A 25,638-nucleotide genomic window follows, 5' to 3' on the forward strand; every position below is an offset into this window, starting at 1 on the left:
ATGGCTACTGGTGGAAATACAAACTCTCTGTATTCCTTCCAGATAAAAGCTGGGTGCAGTTTAATCTGGAGCTGTCTTTTATTACCAGCTCTCACACAAGGGAATCTCTACTCTGCTGACGACAGCCAAAGAGCTTCCTTTTCTGTATGGTCACAGGAGGGCTGATGCCCACATTTTAGAGTTGGCTACCCAGAGGGCAGCAGATCTGTAGTAGAAAGATCACAGGTCTGCAGATAGTGACATGTACAGGCAGCTTATCTCTCAAACTATGCATGTCAAAGCAGTTGTTATTTGGTGAGAAAAGTCATGTTTTGCTCTTATCTGTTAGTCTCCCAAGAAAGCTATCTGATAACAAGCTAAATTGAGAAGAGTCTGCACTCTGCTGTTATTAACATTCCTCTTTTACTGATCACCAGTAGAAAATAAAGAAGAAATGACACCAAAAAGGCAGAAGAGATTTCACAAGCAAACACTCTTCCTGGAGCCTGCAAATTAATCAGCAAAAGGATGATTTTGTTCCAAGCATTGGTAAGTTGTCATTATAATTCTAAGAGCATTTCAACAGCCTTTCACCAGTTGTGCTTCTGAAAGTCTTGTGACTTGTCTGCTGGAAAAAACCTCACCACGTGTGGGGCTGCTCTGCTTTTACAAGATAACGAGGCATCAAAAGATGCCAGGCACGGTGCCAGATAACAGCACCATTAGAGCAGCACAACCACAGCACCTCCACCTAAACAACGCCTCTGCTTGCTCCAAAAGCACCAAAAGGTCACAGCAGATGCTGAGGGATCTGCCTTGTGGGAGGGATACCTCTGCTGAGAACGTGATCTCCAGCTGGGATGTGCGACCCCAGGGTTAGAGGGAGCCATTAGCCAACTCTCGTGGGGAATTAAAAAATATCTAATACGGGTGAAAAAAATAGGTGTTCAGATTATTAACAGTGTGACTGTAAACAGAAGGGTATAAGAGGGAAATCTCTACTACTCCAGTGCCATATTAGATTGCAGTTCCCATTTTGCTAGTTTTTAGAATAAATGCAGATACCTCAGCCTGCTCCCACCTGATAATACCTTCTGGCGTCTGCAGTCAGCTATCTTTATTTTGAAAATAGTTGAATTCCTTATTGTCTTCTTTTTCAATTCCAAGTAAATATTTGAGTGAACTTGCATGCCACTGTTCAATGTTAGAAACTATTAGTTACATCCATTGACTCAGAGGAGGATAATGTGGTTTTCCTTATTTGTGGAAGCTGCAAAGCATATTCCAAGTTCAGCTTACCTTGGGACACCTTAAAGACCACATAAATCTAAACTTTTGTGACACAGAGATGTAAATAATGGTTTGCCTGCAAAGGGGCCAGGAGATGAGAAATGAAGCCTGTAGTCACCCCCTTCAGGCATTAGTGGCTAAAACCCTCAAAGCAACCCCTCAATGAAATACTAAAGCTCATGTGACAGAAATGAGATTTCCTTTTCAGAGAAACTCTAAAAGATCTTAAAGATCTCCTCATCTTTTCTTCCTTCCTGCTTTGCAGTACTTTGCTTCAGGCCCACTCTATGTTACACAGCTGCACAGAAGTACTGTACATCTATAAAAAAATGAATTTATTAAGTCAGTGGTTTCGTCTTACTTATCTCTGGAAAATGTGTGTATAGCTGTCCCTGTACACAGTGATATATTCATGGAGTACAAGAATAAAGTTACACTTGAGAGACAAAATTGATTTCAAGTTCAGTGGCTGGTGCTGGCACCTGGCCTCCTGCCTGGGAGAGTTTGTTGCTGTGCTTGCAGGGTGTTAGTGTAGGTGATATTACCGACACGGAATTGGGCTACTCGGATTATCTCGGTGTGAAAATTTTAAATTGGTATAACTGAGAAACATAATGCGGTAGATGATGGCTTTTGCATTTATTTTAAGGCTTTAATTTTAGGTTTATGAGCTCTTCACAGAGCTGAGTGGTTTTTTAAGATCAATTTTCTGGGTCTGCAGTTTTAAACTCTGCTTTAAATTCTGCTTCTGAGCAAAATGAATTGCATGGTCCCTGCTTAGCCCAAGTAGATCAAACCTGTCACCTACTGAGTAGATGGATGTTGCCCTGAGTGCAGACGATGGGATCTAGCGTCCCATTGAAGGCATCATCACTTCTATTTAAAGAGAGAATGACCACAGCCATTCCGTCACTCCCATGAGATGTGCTGTGTGCACCTCTTTGGATGGAGGGGAGGAAAAATGTTCTTGCCCAGGCCCTCTGCCACCCTTGGGGAGTGTGGAGAGGGGATTCCTTTCTGCCCCCTGGAAAGCCTGGGCATTCTCCTCCCAGCCTCAGGATCAGGTGGGTTCATCTTCCTTCCTCAGCCAGCCAAGGATGTGCTATTCCCACTTCCCCGAGGCATGAGGGCAACAAAGACCTTGCTTCGTGCGACTGGCATTCCCTGAAGGAATACAAAAAAGGTTGTATGTTGCAATTGCTCATTCAGCAAGCATGTGTTTGCCTGTCTCTCGATTATGCAGACAAACAATACAGATCAAAGAAATCAGAATTACAGCTCACCAACAGCGCTCATGCTAATAACACTGGGATGGAAACTGAGAGTAAGGTTGATTTCACTGAAAAGCCTGATAGTTACCTTGCTTCAGGAGCCAGTGTGCTCCAGAGGGGACCACAAGGATGTCAGTGGGAAGCAGACCACCCAAACAATTGCAGTAGTCCATTTTTTAAGGTGATTATCCCAGCTTTGAAATGTGAGGGGGTTGAAGACTCAAGTTGATTGCATGTGCTAATGCTGGTGTGTGTGCTAAGCTTTCCTGCTCAGGTTTTGGGCCAGGCGTGAGGTGGCTTCTTGGCAAGTTTGTGCCCTCCTTGGGGTCCCTCAGAAGCAGGCAAGCCAGCTCACACTCCTCACTGGTTACCCTCACTGGTTCAGAGAGGTTCAGCTGGACCATAATAACATCACAATAACTTAATAAATGTAATCTCTATTGAAAAAAAGGCAGAACCCCTTCCCCTCCACAACATCCCATCGAATGGAGAAGATCAGACAGTTAGTAAAGAGGGATTGGGAATAAAAATGGTAAAGTTTAAACACTTGATGTTCTTTCAAAGGATAACAATGCATCTCGACCAGCCTAAAACCTGACTTTGTGTCTATGTATCTGTTTCAAGATACAGCTACATTAAAAATCAGTGTAGAAAAATGTAAGCACTACACAAATCTTAAATAAGAGCCAGAGCAGCAGAATGAGAAACCACAACTGCCTGTTCACAGTGGCTCTGGAGGAAACCAACCCAAGATTGTTTGCGTGCAGCTGCCTTGTATATGAAAAAGGATGAAATGGCAACGGTACGTTTTTGTGTTGAGCAAGTCCTGCAAAGGATTTATAGCATTTAATTTGTCTCCTTTTGTAAGCAGAGGATATTACCAATAAAGCAATGAACTTGGCTGAGGCAGGAATACAGCATGGCAACAGCTGTAGCTGTTCTCAAGTAATGTCAGGATTAAATTCAGTTTAAATTCAGGTGTGGGAGGACCAAGTAGACTGTGCACAGGAGTTTGGGGACAGCTTTTTGCATTGGAAGATGCAGATGCTGGGCTTGGAACATAACTTCCATAATCAGAAGCAGGATGAGGGAGGAGCTCCATGGTGATGGTGCTGGGGAGCTGGTGCTGGGGAGAGGGGGAGCTTAACTGTCTTGCTCATGTATGTAAAGAGGTGATTTCTAATTGTGAAATTCCCATGAAAATAATATTCTTATATTTCTGAACAGTGTTTCATAACATTGTGTGTGCATAGGGAAGCTAATGTAAAAAGGCTGGATACATTTTCACTATCACAGCTTGACTGTTTTCATAATATCACTTAAATGCCAGTACTTGCTGTGCTTTCTAAATTTTGATCCAATTCACATGAGCTTTAAAGAAAGTGTGTGGGTGGCTGATCAGCATGGTTCTTTTTCTGTTTTATATGAAATGATGCTGTCATTTACCAAATAAAAAAGGAATGATCATGCGTATTTCTGCTTTGTTGTTTGTTTTTTTTCTAAAAGACAGATGTGTAAGTTGAGATGTCAAAGCCTGTAGGTTGTCTGGTATGTTCCTGCTTACTGTGATGTATTTCAAACCATCCTACACTCATGCTAAGAGAAGATTACTGAAATCTAAAATTCTTCATCGATTTGCTTATAAAGTAAATTATGGGTTCAGACTAGTTTTAGTAGACAGGATTCTTTACCAAAAAATGCTTTAAATACCAAGATCCTCCAGTGTGTCAGTGGCTGACAATACAGGCTTCCATGCAGTTGTGTACTTAACTATATACTTCAGGTTAAGCCTGTGAGTTATCCACAGCCTATTCTAATTATCAGTCCTTAAGCATCTGAGTGGTCACAGGAACCCAGTTAACCTTCTTTTCCATTTTTCCTAAGAGTAGTCTCTAGTTAGTTATGGTGCTGCTCAGAATTCTTTTTCCTCTCTGCACTTTGAGAGAAAATACCTACCTGTCCCTGAGAAATTCCTGATTTAGGGACAAAAGGCTGGAGCAAGAAGTGTTGCTGCTTCTGGAGTGACATCTGTCAGAGCCATACTTTATCAGAGACATGGCCAATGTTCTTCACCAGTGAAAGACAGAGTCTTCTCATATCACCCTCAATTCTGCTATTTCAGATCACTGCTATGATGTCTCAGCTAAGGGAGGCAGGACCAGGGGGCAGAGCTCACCCAGCCTCACACCCACTGAGTTTGGAGTAGGAACTGTCTCTGCACCCTCTGAGAGCTTCAACACAGGTAAGGGAGGTATGTTTGAAAAATGTACACTGAGAAGCCAGGTTGACAGAGAAAAATGCCACAGCCTTTACTGTGTCTGTCAGATCACTGTACTTGTGTTACAGGAAAGTGATGGCAAACCTTTATGATGTATGACGCCAAATTAATTTAAAAGACATTGTGACTTAGTGTCAGCTGAAATCTCTGTTCCTGGCACTGGTGCCAAATTTGGCAGTAGATCACTCTCACCACGATAGTGTGGCTTCTGGACTAATGCTTCTGTTTTGTTGCCTGCAGTGAAAAATTCAGAAAAGAGACTGAGATCAGCTCTAATGTATCTTCCTCAAGAAGGGGGGCTCTGAGTTAAATCAAAGGTACACTTATTTGCTTACATTTTTCCATTTCATTTCTAAGTAGTCCGTCCTGTGGGTACACCAGCTACAGAAACTCCAAGACTGTAACTCCTTAGAGTATGAGAAATCTGAACAGAGAAATCTGAATCTATGTATGATAAAACATCATAAAAGAGCAGTCTGTAATGTCGTATCCACTATAAATATAAACAGCAGCACAGAATATAAAACTGGGTATAAAGAACTAGTAATTTTCTCTTAATTATGACTTTTAATTGCTCTGTGTGTGACAACTTTCAAACACTGCTAACCACAGGTTGAAAATACAGAAGAGTAATTGATCAGCATGTGAAATATGATGGGACTTTTCAATTGCACATACTTTTATAGTTTACAGTAGCTCTCAGTTGCATTTGGAAGTACTTAAAAAGAAAGTTAGTCTTGGGGTCTACCATGAAGGGGAACTCTGATGTCTACACAGAATAGGATCTGGATCTACTTGCAAATTACCAAAAGTGGGAAAAGTGGATTTCAGCACCACTTGACTTGTTTTTATTGCTCTGTAAGTATCTTTGCTCACAGAAGTATGCAATGAAGTCTTACGGAAATTGAGCACTGTAAATATCTCCTCAGTTACCTAGTTGAACCATGTTAGTTCTGCTTGGTTAATACAATTTTACTTCCTAATCATCCTGGTTCTCCAGGTCTATGTGTAACCAGGGAGATTCTGAACAAACAGCAGCAAATTAATATGAATTGTGAGTGTTTATTGTCAAGCAGCCTCTTTTAGTTTATGACAAAGAGAGCAAGAAATGAGTTTATGTAATGGAGGAGGATTGTTGTCATAAAAATGCCTGTGCATTTCCAGTGATTTATTGCCTGGTAGACCTGCAGACAGAGATTCCCAGAGGCTGAAATTCTGATTTTGCTCTACACAGAAAGGCTGGATGCCTGTTTACATTGCCTGATCTCCCAAATTATGCCTAAACAGGCATTAGCTTTTGATGTCAATTTACCCTTATGCAAAGCTTTATGACCTTCTTAATGTGTGACAAAGTGAAGGATCTTTGTTCATAACTGGACTTGATGTCCAGTTTTAGCTTATGCTAAAAAATCTGTTTGCTCCACTCTTTCTACTTCTGCTTATTCTCACTTAAAGAAATAGAAAGCAAATCCCTTTTTTACAGAGAGAGGCAAATCAAAGGAGCTTTCTGGAAAGGATTCTCTGAACCAGGCAGGTCCTCACCACGAGACTGGAGAATTACCACCCAGCTGACTTCTCCTGGGAGTGCTTCTCGCTTCCTGACCCTCTTACCTTGAACCTGCATCCTGTAGGGGACTTCAGGACTATGTGGAGTCTAAGATGCTGATTTTGTCTCTTTGTCATGGCTCGGGATCTGCCACGGTTGTAGAATTGCAGTTTTATTACTGCTTTAAGGATGTGTGTGCAGCTAAACCTCTTCTTCCATTGCTGGGTTTTTCAACTTTCTGAGATTGCTAAGGAAACTGTTTCTTTTTATCTGAAACAAAGCAGAGGCTTGATTGTTCAGACGTGAGCAGCCAGGGTAGGTGCCACGAATTGATTTTTTTAAGACGCCTGTCTGTAATTTGAACTTCTTCAGCCAAGAAGCAGGCTATTAATTTTTTGAAACCCAAATTAATTCTGCTTTTAAAGAAGTTCTCTTTACTAGTTGAATTATTTTCCATACATTTTTAGAAACTGAAAAATATTTTTGTTTAGCAGGTGCTAGATGTACAGACTTAAATGTAGAATTAATTTTTACAGAAGGTTTTCTTATTGCATTGGTAGGGTAGATTGAAAATCTAATAATGGAAATGGATTGTTCCTAATAGAGTGTGTGTATATATATATATATATATATATATATATATATATATACACTCTATTAGGAACAATATATATGTATGTACATATGTATGTACATATATATGTACATATATATATGTAAAATATTGATGCATATACCAAATTTTATTTAGACTACAGCTTGCTTCAGAACACTGGCAGTCCATGTAGATATGCCTTCAGATTACTTTTTAGTGTAGACCTGGTCTCATTACATTGTTTTGATTAATACAGACTCTGAAAGGAAATCACCATTTCCATTAGCCTGTTTCCTAGAAATAAGGCTAAACCTGCCAAATGATATTATGAGAATGTGATTTCTCCTATTATGTAATTATTGTGCATAATTTCCTAGGAGTACCTCTTACAAAATCTTTTCCCATAATAGCTCAAATGTCACTGCAGCAAGTTTTGCTTTCAACCCTCTGCTCAAAATGGTGTAAATTGAGCAGTCACAAACAAGATCTGAATAAAGGTCTGTTGAGTTTAAAAGCTCTATTATTCATACCCTAATTGCTCCTAGAACACATTTGTCAGGGAGGTCTGTGGAGAGTGGTACTCAGGCAGTGATTCTTTCTAACACATTGTCAGTCCTGGAGCACCTGTGGATTTTGCCATTATCAGGTAGATTTGTTTTGGTTTCTTCTTAAGAGAAGGATAAAAATGATGGAATGGGGCTCATCTCCTGCTGCCAGAGAGGGTCAAGAAAACTCTTAAACATGAGGCTCAAGACTCAAGACAATTCTTGGTCTCTGTTCTTTGTGTTGAACTTTTTCCTGCAATAGGATCTTTTCTGAACCACAGTGCATTAATCAGGATGAGTCATGCTGGCTCATACCTGCACTCAGCTGTCACAAAGAAGTGAAATGATATTAAACCTCTCAGATATCATCTGGTAATTGCTGATCTGCTTGCGGCTGCCGCAGTGTCCACATTGCTGCCATGCTAGACCAAGATCTCTAAAGCACTGAGAGCCTTTGCTCCAGGCACTGGTTTCACCTCGCCAACCACCTGGTTTTTGCTGTGTCTTGAGGTCAGCTATCACACATTTTAAGGTGTTCTCTCAACATCCTTTTTGATTTTTCAGTGCTTTTGTAGAAGCCCAAAGTCCTTCTATTTATATTCCTTGTTCAAGGGACCCTGAGCACTACTTGTGCTTTGGTGACATCTTCTGGATAAGGCTGCCAGTGGAAGGACTGATTAATACATCTCAACTTCTTTCTTTGTGCTTGTTTCTGATCTCTTTTGGGAAGAAAAGCTCACAGGTCCCTGGTTCCAGTGATTAGCACCCTGTCTGAAATTTAGTAACGGGTTTGAGACTCCAAAGTGAAAGATGAAAATGGATTTCATCAAAAGTAAACATAAACTCCCTATGTGGTGTTTCATACACAGGTGCAATAGGAACTTTTGTCTTGCACTTGGATAAAAGATTTAACTTGACTTAGCATTCTCTAATTTTCTTCTTAGGACAAGTCTGTGCTTTGTTTCCTGTTGGCTAGACTGATCAGAGAGGCTTTTCTTGGCCGGAACAAAGTCACACATAATCAAGTTTCCTGGTCTTAGCAGCAGATGCCTAGAGGAGAGGATAAGGTCAAGGAAATCCAGTAGCCGTGATTCCAAAACCACATTTTTAGCCACAGGCAGAAATGCCATAGGACAACTTAAAGACAGAGGTAGTAATTTGTATGTAATAGATTATGTTGGATTATTTTCATATAAAATATTACAGATGCTCTTTTGAGCCCATGTAACATTCTTAGGTCCTATAATGTCCTTCAACCAGGAGTTTATCATCTTCTCTGTCCTCTGTGGGGATCAACCTCTTCACCTTTATTTTTGGTTTTGAACTTGACACTCACTAGAGTAACTTGATGCCTTGTTTACTTGTATTGAAAAGGATGGGAAATATAATCTCTGCTCTTCTTTACAGCAGAGAACTTCTTTCCTGTTAGCTGGGAATCCCTGCTCTGCTGTGGCCATGGCTCCTCCAAAGAATATTGTTATTATGCTTCCACCTTCCCCTTCCCTTCCCTTTGGTGCCAGGAGAGAGTACACACCACTTACATCTGTGTCTCAGAGTATCTGGAGAGCTCCAGAGCAAATACAACTAGGTCCTGGCCATTTGCTACTGCTTGTTCTGTCCTTTTGCCACATGTTTGCCTCCCCTTTACTTTGTCCATTATTCCATAGTCCTTCTGTCAATTTTGCACCTGGAGAAAGACTTCCTGTGTCTTCTACTAAAAAAAGAGGAGTGGATCTACCACTGGAACTTATTCAAGCTATTTAATGATAATTGCAGACTCACTGAGGTATTTGACTATGATTCACTTTTCTTTAAAAAATTACATCACATGTTGGTCATCCATATGTCCTCTAGGTTCTAACCTTAATAAGTTAAAAAATGTGTTGGGTAGGTAGGTGGGGTTTTTGGTGTTTTTTAATACAGTTTGCAAGTTGTTCCTTGCACATTTTTTGTCTGTGTGCTGCAGAGTTTGTAGTCCTCATTAGAAGGACACCATGCTTTGTTTGTTCATAAAGATATTTCCTTTCTTTTATTAATACCTTTTACCTTGGCATATAGCCATGCTGATTTACTTTCTATGTTCTTGATTTTCTTCTATTATTTTGTGATATTTTAACCTATTCTGTGTACCCAAAGAGGAAAATCTAAATAGTCTCAATGCCCCTCTAAAAATTTAACTTGTTGCTGTTACCCTTCCCACCTTATTTTCTTGACAAGATTGACTCTTTGGGTGAATGTCTGTATTCTAATCCTTTAAATTTAAGTGTAATGAGATAGAATAGAATTGCCTTTTGTCTGTGGATTTGATTTTAAGTTTTCCACTGATCTTCTTGCCACCCTGGAAGGCTTCATATGACTCCAGATATGAATTTATCTCAGCTTTTACCTATTTCATAACTGTCTTTGAGAGAGTGTGATAATGCTGTTTCAGTGTACTAGACATCCTCTCTGGACTGTTTCAAAACACCACTAAGCTGTTTCAAAACAGAGCTAAGCACTAACCTCAAAATTTTCTCCTATCATGGATTATGGGAAATATAAAAAATATTTCATTTTTATAAAATAAAAAAGTGGAAAAACTTTGAAGCAATTTTTAAAAACCTCTAGTCCAAATATAGACCCTATAATTTGTCAGTCCCTAAATACGGTTTGAAAACTCACCCAAACTTCGATGGAACAGTGTTTCCCCTTTTACTGCTATTCCCCCAGCATTCCCATGTGCCCACTGGGCACTCCTTCCCAAACAATCTATTTTGCTTCTGGGCAGCTGTGCCTCCAAAACATTTCATTACCATCCATCCAGCAACTCGGAGAAGATGCACCCATCAAACAGCACACTGCAGGGTTAAAATAGAGCTCAGGCAAGGAAAACATCTCTGCTGTTGCTCATAAGCCAGCTGTGAGTAAGCTTAGGTCTGAATCCACAGCTCATTAACCTGCTGTGCACCACAGGCTGCCGTTCTGTGGGAAAGGGAAGGTGGATCACGGCTGAGCACTCACGTATTCTGCACTGCGAGTGAGGCTGGGCACTGGTAACGAAACATGGAGCTTAGCACAAATCCACAGTGACATCACCTGGGGGGAAGGTGTCCACACCAAAGCACCTCTAATCTTCTTCAGTGTGGGAGGGAAATCTAACAGTCTGCTGTCACAAGAAAGGCAATTAATTTTGATTTTTGTCAAAGGAGTTGCTGAAACCAAGTTTCCAATACTGCCTGTCAGAAAAGCTTAGGGTGTGTGTGGTCTCACGGGGCTTTAAAGGTAGGAGTTTTATCAAATTTTTAAAGATTTATTATTGGTTTTGTTTGCTGTTGAAGTTGAACATCTTTGCAGACAAGATTCAGGGGTACAAGGAGAGAGTCACTAGGTCTAAATATTTTCTTCCCCCCCAACAATTCATTTACAATGCAAAGAAGGATGTTTCAGTCTAGATAATGCTGAGCAACTTTCTAAATAAGTCAAAACTGCATTTCCTTCCCACCAGTGCCACTGACGAGCACCCCTGACATGGTGAGAGCTGAGACTGGACAAAGGTTGATGTGAGGGCTGTAGATGTTCAAGCCACAAGAACCTCTACACAATTTATACTACTTGGAGAGCTGCTGAACAGCTGTCTACCAACAGCTGGAATGGTGTCACAAACTTGTCAGCCAGCTGCAGCACTGAAGAGAGAAATTACTGCCCTCCTCCAAGCAGTGATTGTTCCAGGCATCATACAGATGCCACAGATCTTTGGACATAGAGTCCAGCTTTTGTACCCTGGCCAGAATGCAATTTTCCAAGTCCTGCCACTCTCAGGGACAGAAAGTACGACACCCAGAAGGTTAGAAGTCCTTCTGTTAGAAGTCTTCTACCTTGATAGGTTTCTGGTCGAAGAGTTTAATGATTTTCTTTCAGGAAGATGGATGGCTGCTCTCCAGGTGGCTCAGCACCACTTCCTTTCTGCTCACTTTTCTGAAGTCTGATAGCGACATTGCAAATCTAATCATTTAAAATCCTGGTAGGAACCAATTTCATATCTAATCTAAATCGAGTGAAATAAATAGGTTTATGCCGCAGGGGAATTTGCCCTAATCTACTTCCTGCTTTTCAGAAGTCAAAATAAGTCCCAGAAGTTTTGAAGTAGAACTTGAAGAATTACTCTGTGCTTCTGATGTGAGGTGTCATCAGTCAGAGATTGACAGCTGTCCTTTTTTCTTGGAACAGAGATGGTACTGGTTGGGATCTCTATGGCAATATTCACTGGTCTTGTTCAGTATTTCTTTAGCACTGTCACAGTTCCACCCAGAAGCTCATTGTTACTGTGGCAGGTTGTTTCTGGGCGTTTGGAATTACTGTTATCTGTTTGCTTCATCCCTGTCCTCACAAAAAGTGACTGTGAGCATTAGGTCAAGCAGACAGCCTGCTTGCAGGACACATTTGTGGTGTTTTCTACACTTTAATAGCTTATTGAAACTCCAGAGCCCACACTGATCACAAGCACACTGGGCCTTTGTTCTCAGTTTTTCAATCCATGTGGCTCAGTCCTCTATAAGATAAAGTGCAAAGAACTTGCATAGAAGAAACTCAAGGACATTAGAAGTGCTGGCCTTAAAACAAGAACATGACTATTGGATGTAAGCATATAGATAACAAATACAGAACTATCAAAGATCAAATTGGAATGTGCTTTTTGTATAGGTACTCAAGCATCTTTGTATTTTTCACCAGGAATATCAACCCATGTAGTTGGTTTGTTGGTTGTTTATTTTTAAAATTAGACATTTTTGTGCCTATGCAATTACTTTATATATATGTACATGCACTTATATATATACATGCACTTATATATACATGCACTATATATATACATGCACTTATGTTACATATATATACATAATATATACTTGTAAATGTGTTATTATGCCAGATTTTTTTACTCTTATTTGAGTCGACTTTTTGAAATGCTGATATTTAGCAATTCATACACTTCAGTTTTTGGTGTCATGTGTTAAAAAATAAAATAGTTGGCTATTTCTGGTTCTGTTTGGACTGGAAGTTTTGTTTAAAATTGTCCCATCTCAGGAATTCTATGCTGTCCCAAACAGTATTTCGGCACTGGTGTCTTTTTTACTGAAGCTCTTGTAAATATTTGCCATCCTAAAGGTGTTGCTACAATTGTGCCCCATGTTAAACTCTGTTACATGAGCAATTAATGATATTTAAATTGAGTACATCAGACAAGTGCTGAAGTTAGTAGCAATTAATTACTCATGTTTTGATGAGACAATTTTATAAGCTTAAGCGCTGGTAGATTTTGAGGTCTCCACAGCCTGGGTGCTTTGTGTCAAACAAATTGTTCTCTAAGAATGGCATCATTGTGTGACCGAAAGGGGAAATCGTCAGTTTAGCCTCGATGTTTTGCTGAGATTTGCATCTCAATGACACTGAATCAAGACAACAGATTTTTAATTAATGGATTTCAGATACCTTTTTGGATCATTCTTAGGGGGCCTAGACGGACTGGACTTAGACCTGTCAAGACAAACTGACCAGTTCAGAGCTCCTTTCTCCACTGCTTTAAAAATGTGGATGCTGCCCAGGTAATGTGTGTAGTGCATGGAAAAACTTAGGAGTTCCTGAAAGCTACAAAGAGTGATGGAGAGCCCCATGTTCTCACCTCAGATCTCACCATCAGGCCTGGAATCAGCACCATCCTCTTGCAAATTCCTCCTTTCTGTGCTTATCTCACATTCCTGCTGTGGTGGCTTGTCTTATGGCAAGTTCTTTCTGTGGTCTGGCAGTGCTATGAGACAGGCAACGTGGGCTACTGCAAACCCAGTCCCTGCCTCTAGGGCTGTTCAAGTGGTGCCTGAAAGGGAGAAATGTCAGTCAGGAATCTGTAGCACAAACAGATTATATTTTGTCAGTAGCTTACAGGGTGAAGGCTTAGGCCCTTCATGTGAAACTTGTGTGTACTTGTGTTTGATTTTTTTTTTCCTTTTATCATCTTCTGCCCTGGCAATAAAAAAAAAATAAATTGCCAAATAGTATACAAATGTCAATGCTATCATAATACCTTCTACAGTTATTATGCTCTTTGTAGTGTCAGCCATCCTTAGTGTGTGAAATATTTTATGAATACCTTAAATTAAATGGGCTGAGTGTCTGCCAGGATGTAGACACCTTCATTGCTCTGAATTTAAATGATATGTCAGGGGAAAGAACAAGATTAAAGCTTCATGCATATTTTAAAAGGGAAATTTGGGTCATCCTGCACAAATGTTGAATTTAATTTCTTTGTTCTATTTTTTTTTTTTTTTTTTTTTTTTTTTTTTTTTTTTTTTTTTGGAGAAAGCACTGCACTTGCTCCCATGGGAGAAGGAACAACTTTCTGTCCTTCACCATCCTTCTTCATCCCCTGCCTCATCATAGGGGTCAAAAATTAAGTAAATTAAATGAGGGAGAGGCAGTGTTCAAATGTGTATGAGCTGTGTCTGCTCCTCAATGAGCTGTGTCTACTCCTCACAAGCTGCTTCTTTTCCCTTTTTCCCACCTTCTTCCCACTGCCTCCTGACAAAATCCAAAAGGCAGGCTGTTGCAGAGCCGGGTACAATGTCTCCAAGAGCACAGTGGTGGTGTGGGCTGGAGTGATGAGGACTTGGGCTCTGCCCTTCAGCCCAGGGGTGGGCAGGATGGCTGGGACACTGGGGAATAGGACAGCTGCACAAGCCATAGGTGGGAAAAGGAATTGGAAGCCATAGGAATGAGGAGAAGCTGCACAAGCCATAGGTGGGATGTTCAGCTCCTGCCCTCTCCAAGGTCTTCTGAGACTAGTGTGGCTTTCTTTCCAAATATTTGTCTGCAGAAGTGTAATGTAGGAGAGACTGAACCCTCCCAGGAACAAGCAGTGACCACCATCATCTATTTTGCTGCACAGCAGGCTTTGAAGGAACAGGTTTATAAATAGCCTGCTGCAATTAAATGTGGATCTTTTTTACAGCACTGCTAAACAATAGCAGTGCCTGAACATGCTTGCAGAAAAAGATTGTGGTATGTGGCAGGAATGGGTTGTGGCTGGTGCCAAACATCTCTAGAAGCTACTGCAGCACCTCGTGGAGAACTGAGACATGACCATTTTCCTGTACCTGGTTTAGTGAAATATGTCAACTTCTTGCATTGCCCATCTTCAACCAAGAGAAATCCCCAGCAGGAATGGGACAGTTGGCCTGAGGTGCTGATTTGCTGTCATCAAGAAAAAGCTTTAGTGGTGTATCCCCTCTCTCCACCAGACACCAGCTGGGGCCTGGGAGCTGCGTGGGGCACACCAGCCTGGCCAGCTGCACCTCTCTCTGCTGTCAGGATAAATAAGTTTGCAGCTGTGGTTATGGAGATAAATAAGGACAAAAGACTGGGTTTAAATGCTTTTTTTTTTTTCTTGTCTTTGCAAGAGAAACAGGATAGGAGGTGGAGGAACCAAATTCCTGCCCACATTAATAAAGTAACTGATGTGCCTGTTGTTAGGGTAAATGTTGTTGGTGATTAAACTGGGGCTAAATCCCTAATAAAGAGAAATGTTCACATAAGACAAAAGGTAATCCCAACTGATCCTCATTGAAAGGGCAAGATTTCATTCCCTTTCCTGAAAGGAAATTCTTCCAAATTGGACAAAGTGAGAACGAAGTGGAACAAACACTCTGGCAAGAAGATATGATCAAATGCATTTGAAACAAACCAGAAAAATTGCAAATGGACTGGTTACAACCAAATGGACTGAGATGAAATGAAGAGTGGTGAAGAGGATGAAACTTGCCAAAATTATTCCCACTGAAATTCCAAAGTCAGGGAAGAAATATAAACAAAGAAACAGGAGAAGGAATTGAAGCAATGAAATTCTAAAAACAAAAGAGAAAAAAATTCCAAAACTAAGCAAAAACAATAAAAGTGACTGGGATGATCCAATCCCTCTTTTACTTACTGTGAAGTCCAGGCCTCTGAACAGTTTTACTGGGTACTCAAAGAAAACTGCTGGGCAGAAAGGAAGCTAGATACAGACATTCAGCCTTAGTCTGGGGTTTTCCAAACACCAGACTCAAAATATCCAGCTTTTTAATTTTCAAGTTTTTTCTTGAAATTGAATGTTACAGGGTTTTCCTCCCTTTGTTTAGTCTTCCCTTCTGCCCTGAAGTGTGCTCATTTGCAGGTGACAACTGCAGTGACAGAAGACATCTCAAGAAGGTCCCTTGCGCTTCGAGGCTCTCCACGAGCCCTGCTGAGGCACCCAGGCAGAAGCAATTCTGACATGCACTGAACCAGCTACATCTGTGCTGGTGATGTTTTTGTTGGGATGTCTGTAGGCTTCTCCCTTTTTCCCTTCGGTGAAAAAATAGGATCTGCTTGTTAGAAATGTACTGCCTGCATTTTGAATGAGGAATCTGTACTACATGGGGTTTTCTTGGCATGAGTGGATAGCCTTTATGCCTCAGGTGAATTTGCTTTATTTCCTCTTGAATCCAAGACAGTATTTTACTAGTAGTACTGTTGAACGTTTTTCTCCAGTTTCATTTGGTTTGTTTTGCTTTAAAAAAACTCTGTGGTAGTGATTGAAAGAGCAGAACCACCAGTTCATAACGATCTTGTTAGTTACAGATGCTTACATGCTAACAAATTGACTTGAGTCTTCAAGACTCCATAGTTATTTCTACAGGATCTGTTTTGCAATAGCTTGATAGTTCACTTGCAGAGGAAGTTTTCTTCTTCCTGGTCAGTGCTGACACCATTTTAACAAGCAATGGTGGGAGGTGTGGTCTGCAGTGAGGACAGACTCCTTGCTGGGCAGCACAGTGGAGAGTGCCATGCTGGATGCTGAACCAAAACCACTCAAAACCAAAACTCTCCATTTTGAAGCTGCAGTTCCTGGCTAGATTGGCCAATAAAAGGTGTTCTCCTCAAGGCTACCCCTCTGTGAAGGGACACTTCAGCCAGAGACATTTGGATGTTTCTAAAATGGACTGTGACAGTGTCACTTTTTCCCTCTGCATACAGTAGCTGGAAAAGGTTGTGCTATTGAGTCTGCCTTGGGAGAAGGCCAGACATACTTTTCATTAGCTAGCAAAATGCCAAGTGGTGGGAAGAGTGATTGATAGTACAAGAAAAAGGTGCACAGGAGCAAAATGCACAGGGATTTGAGTCAGGATTGGTTTCAACTGTTGCTTTCAGCTTGTCTGTGCCAGGTATGGGCACTGGAGCTCACACAACTTCTCTCCACTCCTTGGCTCAAGCCAGATGGAGTCAAAGACCCTTTCCCCTCTCCCCACAGCTCCTGCAGTGGTGGCAGCAGAGGCTGGTGTGCACACCCAGGGCCTGGCAGGCACCAAGGATAGCAGCAGGTGAGACACAGGATGTGCCCTCAGGCTTTGCTGGGCTCCCTTGTACTGCAAGGGTAAGGAGTCGGAAGAAGGGTGTCAATTCTTAGGAAAAGCATTACCAAGTAGTAATAAAAATCTTTGAGTCATGGCTGAGGAATATTTTCACTGTGGCTGTTGGATTAAGATGAGTGGTGTCACCTGCCTGCACTGAGGCCAAACCCCTGTTTTTGTGATGCTCCTGCACAGTGAGGAATCACTGACACATGGGAGCATCTGTTGCTGATGAGGTGATTACATGGGAAGTGCAGGAAGTCTAGCTTATAACAGGGATAGAGTTCTTCATCTGCCGCAGCTGAAGACTGGACCCTAAAACGAAGTAAGAGACACAGGTAGAAGGACCTTTTGTGCCCATGGAGTGGGATAATATCCCAAGCTGCTGGTGCTCAGGTGTGAAACAAAGGGGCAAAGTCAACTGCTTTTCTCTTTTTTTATCTGAAGGAAATAAATAGAACTGCAAATAAAACACTTGGGATCGTCATGATCCAAGATCTATCCACTTTAGCTAATCCTGTACATTTTATCCTGTTCCCATCAGTGCTGCCAATCTCTGTCTGCTTGGCCAGGACTCTTGCTCATGAAACTACCGTATTTCTGCAAACTTGAGGTTCCTTCTCCTGGCTGGGAATGAAAGAGTATAATCTGTCCACTCTGTCAGGGATCAAACAGCTGTGCCTGAGCTTTTGAAGTTCTTTATAATATCTTATGGTTCATTTTCCATTTACACATGCACAGCCCGAAGCACTGTCAGACCAGGGAACACGTGAGCAGGGGCCTTTCAGTGAGGAGATTTAAACCACAAATCCCAGTGGGCAGCAGCAGCCATGGCTGAGGTGGTGCTCCCTGCCCTGTCCCTGCCTTAGAGACCTTTGGCACTGGGAGCTGCAGCACCCCAGGATGGGGAGGAAAAGCACCATGGTGGTCCAGCTGGGAAGGGGTGCTGGGAGCTGCTGCTCTGTAAATTCAGGGGTGGATGGAGAGAGAAAGAGAGGGCAGGCAAGGCAGTGTCAGCTGCCTGCAGTGGGCGGGAGGCAAATCCCCGCAACACAGCCCCAAGATGCTGAGTGATGCTTTCCCTCAACACTCCCTCCCCAGCAGGCCAATTCTCAAAAAAGCCAGATGCCTGAGCAAAGCACAAGTTTTTTCCACTCCCTTGGCCATTCCTCTGCAGGCACATGAGGCAACAACACTCCTCCGTGATGCACAAGAACAAGGTGACAGTCTCTGAACCGTGGCTTAGCAGAGCCTAATGTGGGGAATCCAGTAGAGATTTTAATGACTAACAGGCTGGTCTGGTACTTGATGAAAGAAAGCTTGAGTATTGTGCTAACTCTACAGCAGGAGAGAAAAAAAATTCCAAGTCTTCTTGCAAAAGAACCCATGGATTCAGGAAAATCATGCTGTATGTAAATGAAATGACAACTTTTTTTGGGCACTGGTCAGGAATATTTTTAAAGCCTGGGTTTTTTTCCCCCTGATCATTGTATGAGGGATGAATTTAGTTTTGTGGAACTCCAGAAACCTCAATTCTGGAAGTGGGACAGTTTTTCTGTGTTACTAAGGTGGGGTGGCAGGGGATTCAAGACAGGAGATGTAGTATCTCAGTTTTGTGGTCAGATTGAAAACCACTAATTTTTTTAGGATCTATATTTTTAGCATTTCCATTACACAGACTAGTGTATGAATGCTCACTAGTGGAGATGCTGTCTAGTTCTCATGGAAGTTTTCATCCAGGGATGCCAAGATGCTTTCCAAGGGAGCCTGTGTAATTGCCACTTGACATTCACATACACTGAGGAACTGAGAGGAGCTACTTGCCCAAAACTGTCCAGCTCAGCCCAAACAGAACAGCCAGAACTGCATTTGCACATTTTGTGCCTGTTTTCCAGGGCATGGTGCCTCTGAAATACATTTCAGGCATGCCACAGATGAAAGGTTGATCTCTTCTTGGTTAGTTTGTGTCAAGAAGAAACAAATTCTTCACTGTGTACACTGAAGCAATTCAAAGCATTCCAAAGTCAGATTTAGAATATGTAAGTGCAGAGCCAATAAATTTCTTTTTATTTAAAGGTCAGTTTGTGTAATAGATTTTTTTGCTTTAATTAGACAGATACCATGTTGTGTTCTGTATTAATGTGCACATAAATGATTGTACTATGGTGGTGTGATATTTTTAGATATTCTTTCTGGACATCTGTGTGAAACCCTAAACCTAAGACACAGAAAACATCACTACTGCCTCAGACTTCTCCATGAGAGCTCCTTTTATCCCCATTTTAATCATTTGAGATTGACTTGTGTTGTGGTTTGAAAACAAACCAAGTGAGAGGCTCTAAGTCAGAAATACAATTTAATGAGAAGAAAAGGAAAAAACCCAAAATAAAATAAAATAAATGCAACAATACAAAAAGAAAAACCACTGACAGAGTCAGAATACAACCTGAGCAGGGTGATGGAAGCAGTCCAGACGAGGGGTTCCTGAAGCAATGATCCCATAGAAAGGTCTGGTCCTCCAGGAATCCAATAGGTGAAGGCTGCTTCTACTGTCCCAAATCCCAGCTTATATCCAGGTGAGAATGCTTGGCTCCTCCCCATGGGCGGAGCATCTCAGAATGGGATGATGAGTCATACAGTGGGTCCTTGATGGCCCATTAAAGAGAGATAGCTCCCGGAGGGAGTTATCTCTGAGTCATGCACAAAGCATTGATGGGCCATTAACTGAAGATGGTGATAGAATATATCCTAAACTACAACCCAGGACAACTTGCCACATAAATGGTTTGTTTCCAAATGTCCAAAGCAGGGCTCAGCTTTGACTTCTTGCCATGCTCTTCTTGTGGAACCCATCTATCATGGGTGAAGGCTTCTCTCTGTCTCTTTTCTCCTCGGGTAAGGAAGGACCCTGCCAGCTCCTCTGTGCTCCCCTGGCTGTGTTTCTGCACCCATACAGCCTTCCTTCTCCCAGCCTACCACAGATAACCACAGAGAAATGGCAGGTTAAGCGCCAACAAATGCAAATAATGTGAGTGCTGTGGGGAACCGAGCTGCAAAGCAGGCTCTGTGTGTGTGCATGTGTCTGTGTGAGTGACTTCTAGCCATCAAGTGATGTTCCAAAAGGATCTGTGTAACAAGGTCATGACAAGCAATCAAATGCACTTGGAACACTTGATTCACTGCTCCCTTAATCACTCCACCCCAGGCTGGGGGAGAGAAGCAACAATTCACCTTTTTTCTTGTATACCCAGCCTAGCAGGCTGAGCTGCCTGCTGTGAGCACCCAGCAGTGCAAGGTGACACTGGGGGTTGTTCTTATTTTTGTCATTCTGTCACCTCACTTACGCTAAGCACAACTGCCATCCCTTAAAAGAAGGAAGAAATTTCCTTGGAGAAACACAGTTGTTTAAAATCATGTCAGGAGTGCCCCACCACATGGTGTGCCTCCTTCAAAGGTTCAGAAAGGCTTTGCTCCAGCGTTGGGCAGTGAACAGAGGGGCAAACAAGCAGCTGGCAAAACGGGAAGGGAAAAGTGAGTAAGTGCAGAAATGGTACATCTAGCCTCCACAGCTCTTTTAATTTAGTGAGGTTTTTTGTTTGACATATGTTTTGGTCAGAATAACGGTGAACTTTCAGAGGGTTGTACTTCACTTTTGGGGATCAAGTTATTTGAAAGACGGAAAAAAATCAGGTTAGCATCATCATCTGCTAAATGCATTGAAGTTTTAACCCCCTTAACTGAGTGAGCAGTGTCTGCCACCTTCAGGAGCTGGGGAAAGACTTACTTGTGAGTAAATGAAAGGTGTAGCCAGCAGAGATTAGATCATTTCCCAGACTCGGAATTATGGAGCAATAAAGATTTACCCACTATGGAGGAGGCTCAGGTTAAGTGTTCAAACAAACTGGGCATGCACAAATCTTTGGGTCCAATGGGAAGTACCCATGAGTGCTGAGGGAGCTGCCTGATGTCATTGCGAGGCCAGTCCTGATAATCTTTGCACACTGAGGATCCTGAAGAATGGAAGAAATCAAATGTCATTGGCATCTTCAAGAAAGGCAAGAAAGAGGGTTACAGAGAACTACAGGCTGGTCAGTCTCACCTTGATCCCCAGGAAGGGGATGGAACAAGTTATGCTGAATGCTGTTTCTGAACACATTAAAAACAAGTGACTTGGAGTAATCAACATAGATTTATGAAGGGGAAACCATGTGTGACTGACCTGACAGACTTCTACAACAAAATTATTTGCTTGGTGGAGAAGGAGAGAGCAGTGGATGATATCACCTTGAGCTTAGGAAGCCTTCCAGCACTGTCTCCTGTAACAGCCTCATGGACAAACTGATGGATTATGGATCCTATTGCAGCTGTCGGTTAATTTATCTGGAAGCCCGTAACAGCGTAGCTGTTTTCTTATCAGAGAATTGATTGTATTTCCTTACCAAATTGGTGTTCTTATTTTATTTCTACCAATTAAATAAAATCAGATTGTTTGTAACATTCATTGCAAGTGGTGACTTCATAAGGCAAAACAGTAAGTCAAAGACCTCGATCACATAATTTGTTGCCAACTCCACGTTGCACAAACCAATCTATTGGGACTTTAGAAAACTGTACTGTTTGCAAGCACATGAGCTCTGCTGATAGATACATCACACTGTGTGGGTTTCCCAGGAGATAATAATACTAGAATTAGTCTTTTTTTTTTTCTTTTTTTTTTTTTTTTAAATAGGTAATAAAAGTCTTGGGTTAAAATTGTTGATTTCTCTTTGGCAGGGGAAGCATTTCTGCTTTGAACTCCAGAGCTGCTGGAATAAGTTTAATGCCCAAATGAGGTGTCTAAAGGCGTAAGTCTCCTTTTGTTTATGCAGGCTGGGATCAGTGATGAGCCTTGAGAAGGTCAAGGCAAAGTCCAGTCAGTGATTTTATTTATCTATTTTTTTAATGATTAATTTTGTATTTATTCTTACACTCAATGTGTTTTGTAGCGACACTGCAAATACATAGTGTTAAGCTGCCTGATACCCCCATGTTACTAACTGCTCTCTCAGCCGTTTGGGGGTCATTTTTTGTGCTGACATTTATAGCCACTGCATCAGAACTTTGGGGGAAAATTTGGGACATTTGAAAAATGCTAGCACTTTGAGAAGACAATTTTCATTTTAAAAGTGTTTTCAGCTCTGCTCACCTCCAAGATATAAATGGATGTCTGAGAGAGCCAGGTCTGAGCAGATCATCACTTTTCTTTAAGGGACTACCAACTCTCCCCATACTGGGCCAGCCCTGGGCTGGTGACTGCACACAATTTGGGCTGGCTCAGTGCATGTAGCCACCCAGGCAGGGGCAAAACCAGGCTCTGAAGCTGCCACTGGCCAGAAGCAGGATATAGGCACTCGCTGGCCTTCCACGGTGATAATTAATTTTTATGAATGAGGGTGAGGGAAAGGATGTCAGAAACAGATTGATTATAATAGGCTTTTAATTAAAATGTTCAAACCACAATTTAAACTAAAAATATCCCATTACTTATCTCCGCTACTTCCCAGGCACCAAGGCAGGGGGTGATAATGTAACTAATGATCTGACTGTCACTGGCTTGTGTAATGAGGTGTGTCTGGGGGCTGAGGGGATTATGCCATCAATCAAGGCCCTTTGCAGCGCTCCCTCCTCCAGCAGAGCTCTCAGCAGGGCAGTGTGTGCCTGTGCCAGCTCCCTCCCAGCTGTGACCTTCACTGTCTCTCCCCAAAGTGAGGGGTGCAGAAGCTGGGATGAAAACTGCTGATGATCTGCACATGGTTATAGTGTTTCAGGGATGATTTTGCTGGGAGGTGGCTGCTTTGTGGCTTTAACTTGCCAGTTAAACCATTTACTGAAACAGTTACTGAGCAAAGGAGGCTCCAGAAACTGGGCCCTGTCACCCCAGCTCTGATATAGAGGATAACCAGGCACTGTCCAGATTAACGGGAGAGTGCCAGCCCTCAACTTGCTGTGGCACACCTGAGCTTCCTAAGGAGAAAGCTCAGTTTGAAAATCCTGTGGGAGCTTTCAAGCAGCTCAGCTGAATGCAGAGTTGTGTGGTCGTGCTCGAGGCATGATGACCACCATAGCCCCACCTGAGCGGGGCTTTCAAGGACCAGTGTGGGGTGTGTCAGACCCCAGGGCCCGTCTCACAGCCAGGATGCGCTTGCAGCAGGAGAGAGGGTCCTCACCACCCATCTTGTCCTGCTGCAGGCTGCCCTTGCCCCAGGCACCAGCATTACTTTCAGGCCACCTTAAAACAGAGCTTTTTGAACAGCTCAAGTGTCTCCGCACTGAGGGAAGATAGATCATCTTAAAAGTTTGCGCCATCACTCACTCTGATCAGAGGTCGCTCCTTCCCTGTTGCTGGACTGCCCCCAATTAACTTATAATAAATTAGGCATCATCTCATTTAACCGTTATGAGATCAAAACCAGCAGAAGGTTAGAACATGCTATTAAGTTCCATTAAGTCCTGCTGTGCACATTGCCTGGCTCCTGTGGACACATCTCAGCAGGGCTGCAAGGCGTGAGGCGGCTCCTCGAGGCACCGGGAGGATCCAGCCGACTGAGCCCACGCTGCAGCGCTGTGTGACCAGCTCTGGGGCCGGGGGCCGCCTCCTGACCCTCCCCAGGGGAGAGCTGGGCCCTGGGAGCCGGGCTGGCAGCGAGCCGGCCAGCACCGGGACAGGACACGGCTGGGCGCTCAGAAATATCCTCCTTTGGCACCTGGGGCCACCTCAAAGCTCAATACAACAAATTCGGTCTGGGAGGGGGTTTTTGGCATCTCCCTGGCAGCAGTCAGGGGCTACCTGTATTCCCATGTTTTAATGTAGGGGAGACAAGATTTTTTTGATACTAAATTCTATTAAGATCCCACACGAGGAGGGATTTTAGCCAGAAAACTCTTACAACCACTTTTAGCATTACAATTCAGTCTCTCAGCAGGAGACGCCATTTTTCTCAACCAGAACTAGACAATGGTTTCCTTTTGCCTTCCTTCAGGCAAACACTTCCATAGGCACACAGGCCATTAAATCCGTTTTCTGGTCTATTAATACCTACAGGTTGCATTCTTCAGGGGAGCTGCCAAACTGCTCTTCAAAGCACCTCAAAACATTAGCTGAACCTATCAGGTTTCCCACAGTCAGTCTCCAACTCCATGACTTGAAGTGTGCCTTTATCTCCATGAAATTCAGACCTGTGACACCAAGAAAAGGAGGAGAAAAGCAGCAGCTGCCCCCAAAAGGGGAGTAACTGACGCAAGGCCAGAAAATAAATACGCACATACTAAAATGTGATTAAAAACCATCATTCAGTCTATCCACTTCCCTTGCCAGTATAGTTGGAATTTTTCCAACTATACTGAACCGGCTCATTTACAAAACAAACGACCCAGCAGGCAGACTTAATTTACATAACGAAAGCAATCTACCGCAGATTTACCTGTTGCAAATTGTACTCACTCAAGATGCTGCGGTGTTATTTGCAGCGTTATTGTCTAAGGCTTCATTTCTACCCACATGTGGAGTTGTATTTTGTTTGTGGAATAAAAGGCAACAGAACATTTTCTACCACTACTGTTGTTAGCAGTGCTTTAGTCGTTGTACTTTGAAATGCCAAACCTGACTTCGAGCAGCTCACAAAAGGCCACCCTCAGCAATCTACGAAAAGCTGGCATCTGTGCAGCCTGTTACACGTATTTACACAGGGCACAGAATGATTTCAATTGGTTAGAAGCCCATCATGCAACTTTCTGTTACAATGCTGGAGAAAAGCATGTGATGTCTACCATATATAATGCATTACCTAATTAGAGTGCATGTCTCAGTGGCTTTGAAAAGAAAAGCTAGTGCCAGCTTTTGTGCTCTGCACTATGGAGTGTCAGGAGCGGAGGAGACCATTCTACATGCAAAGCTCATTCAGCACCTGATGCTTCAAACAGGCCCCAAGATTTATCAGAAAAAAACCCTTTTTTGGGCGACCCCACTTCCCTCTACACTCGTGGAGACTCCTGTTGGATTGAGTAAAATCCTTAACCTCTGACTTCCTCAGGGTAACTTGACATGGACGTCAATCCTGCTTGGTTGTTTTGTGCCATACTGACCTGCAGTATTTCCTGCAGCAGGGATTACTGACTTCTGCCTACAATTTAGTCTTTTAAACACACCTACCTGTGATCTCTCCAATCAATGTCCAAGATGGCCAACAGGAGCATCTGTCTAAAGAACCATCAGAGAATGCTGCTCTGAAATCCTTTTATCACACAGAAATAATATTTTTTACTATCAAGGCCTTGATTTAAAAAAACCCAACCAAAACATAAGGCCAGGAAGAGAGAGCTTGGTCAACTGATATTTGGCAGAACAGACCCCTGAAGGGAAGACGTTTCATGATTCCTTTCTTGCCTCCAGCTTTGGTCACTTCTGTCACATGCCAGATACTGGAATAATGAGAACCGTGAAAAATTCACTTTTGTAACAAAATTTATTTCTGCTCTGTGGATACAAATCCCAAACATCAACAAACAAATTCCAGTGGAAAAATACCAGTCATTAACAATGAAAACTTTTATTATTATTTAATAAATAGAACTTTGGCATTCAAAATTCTAGCTGTAAACCCTACTTTAAAAAAAATTACAAAAAGAGGCAAGAACAACAAGCCTAAAGCTGAGCCAGCCAGTGGCTCCTTTACTTTTTACAATGAACACATTGTGATT

The 25,638-nt window shown here is 42.3% G+C and overlaps 1 long non-coding RNA gene across 1 annotated transcript; it reads left to right on the top strand.

Moving 5' to 3' along the window:
- The first annotated feature begins 299 nt into the window (after positions 1-299).
- On the top strand, positions 300-25,525 carry LOC136359054 (uncharacterized). Its single transcript, XR_010743217.1, has 4 exons — positions 300-528; positions 4,663-4,782; positions 21,676-21,746; positions 24,972-25,525. It is a non-coding gene; the product is annotated as an uncharacterized lncRNA (long non-coding RNA).
- The last annotated feature ends 113 nt before the right edge of the window (positions 25,526-25,638 follow it).

The sequence above is a fragment of the Sylvia atricapilla genome, chromosome 3 (genome assembly GCF_009819655.1).
Source record: "Sylvia atricapilla isolate bSylAtr1 chromosome 3, bSylAtr1.pri, whole genome shotgun sequence".
NCBI lineage: Eukaryota > Metazoa > Chordata > Aves > Passeriformes > Sylviidae > Sylvia > Sylvia atricapilla.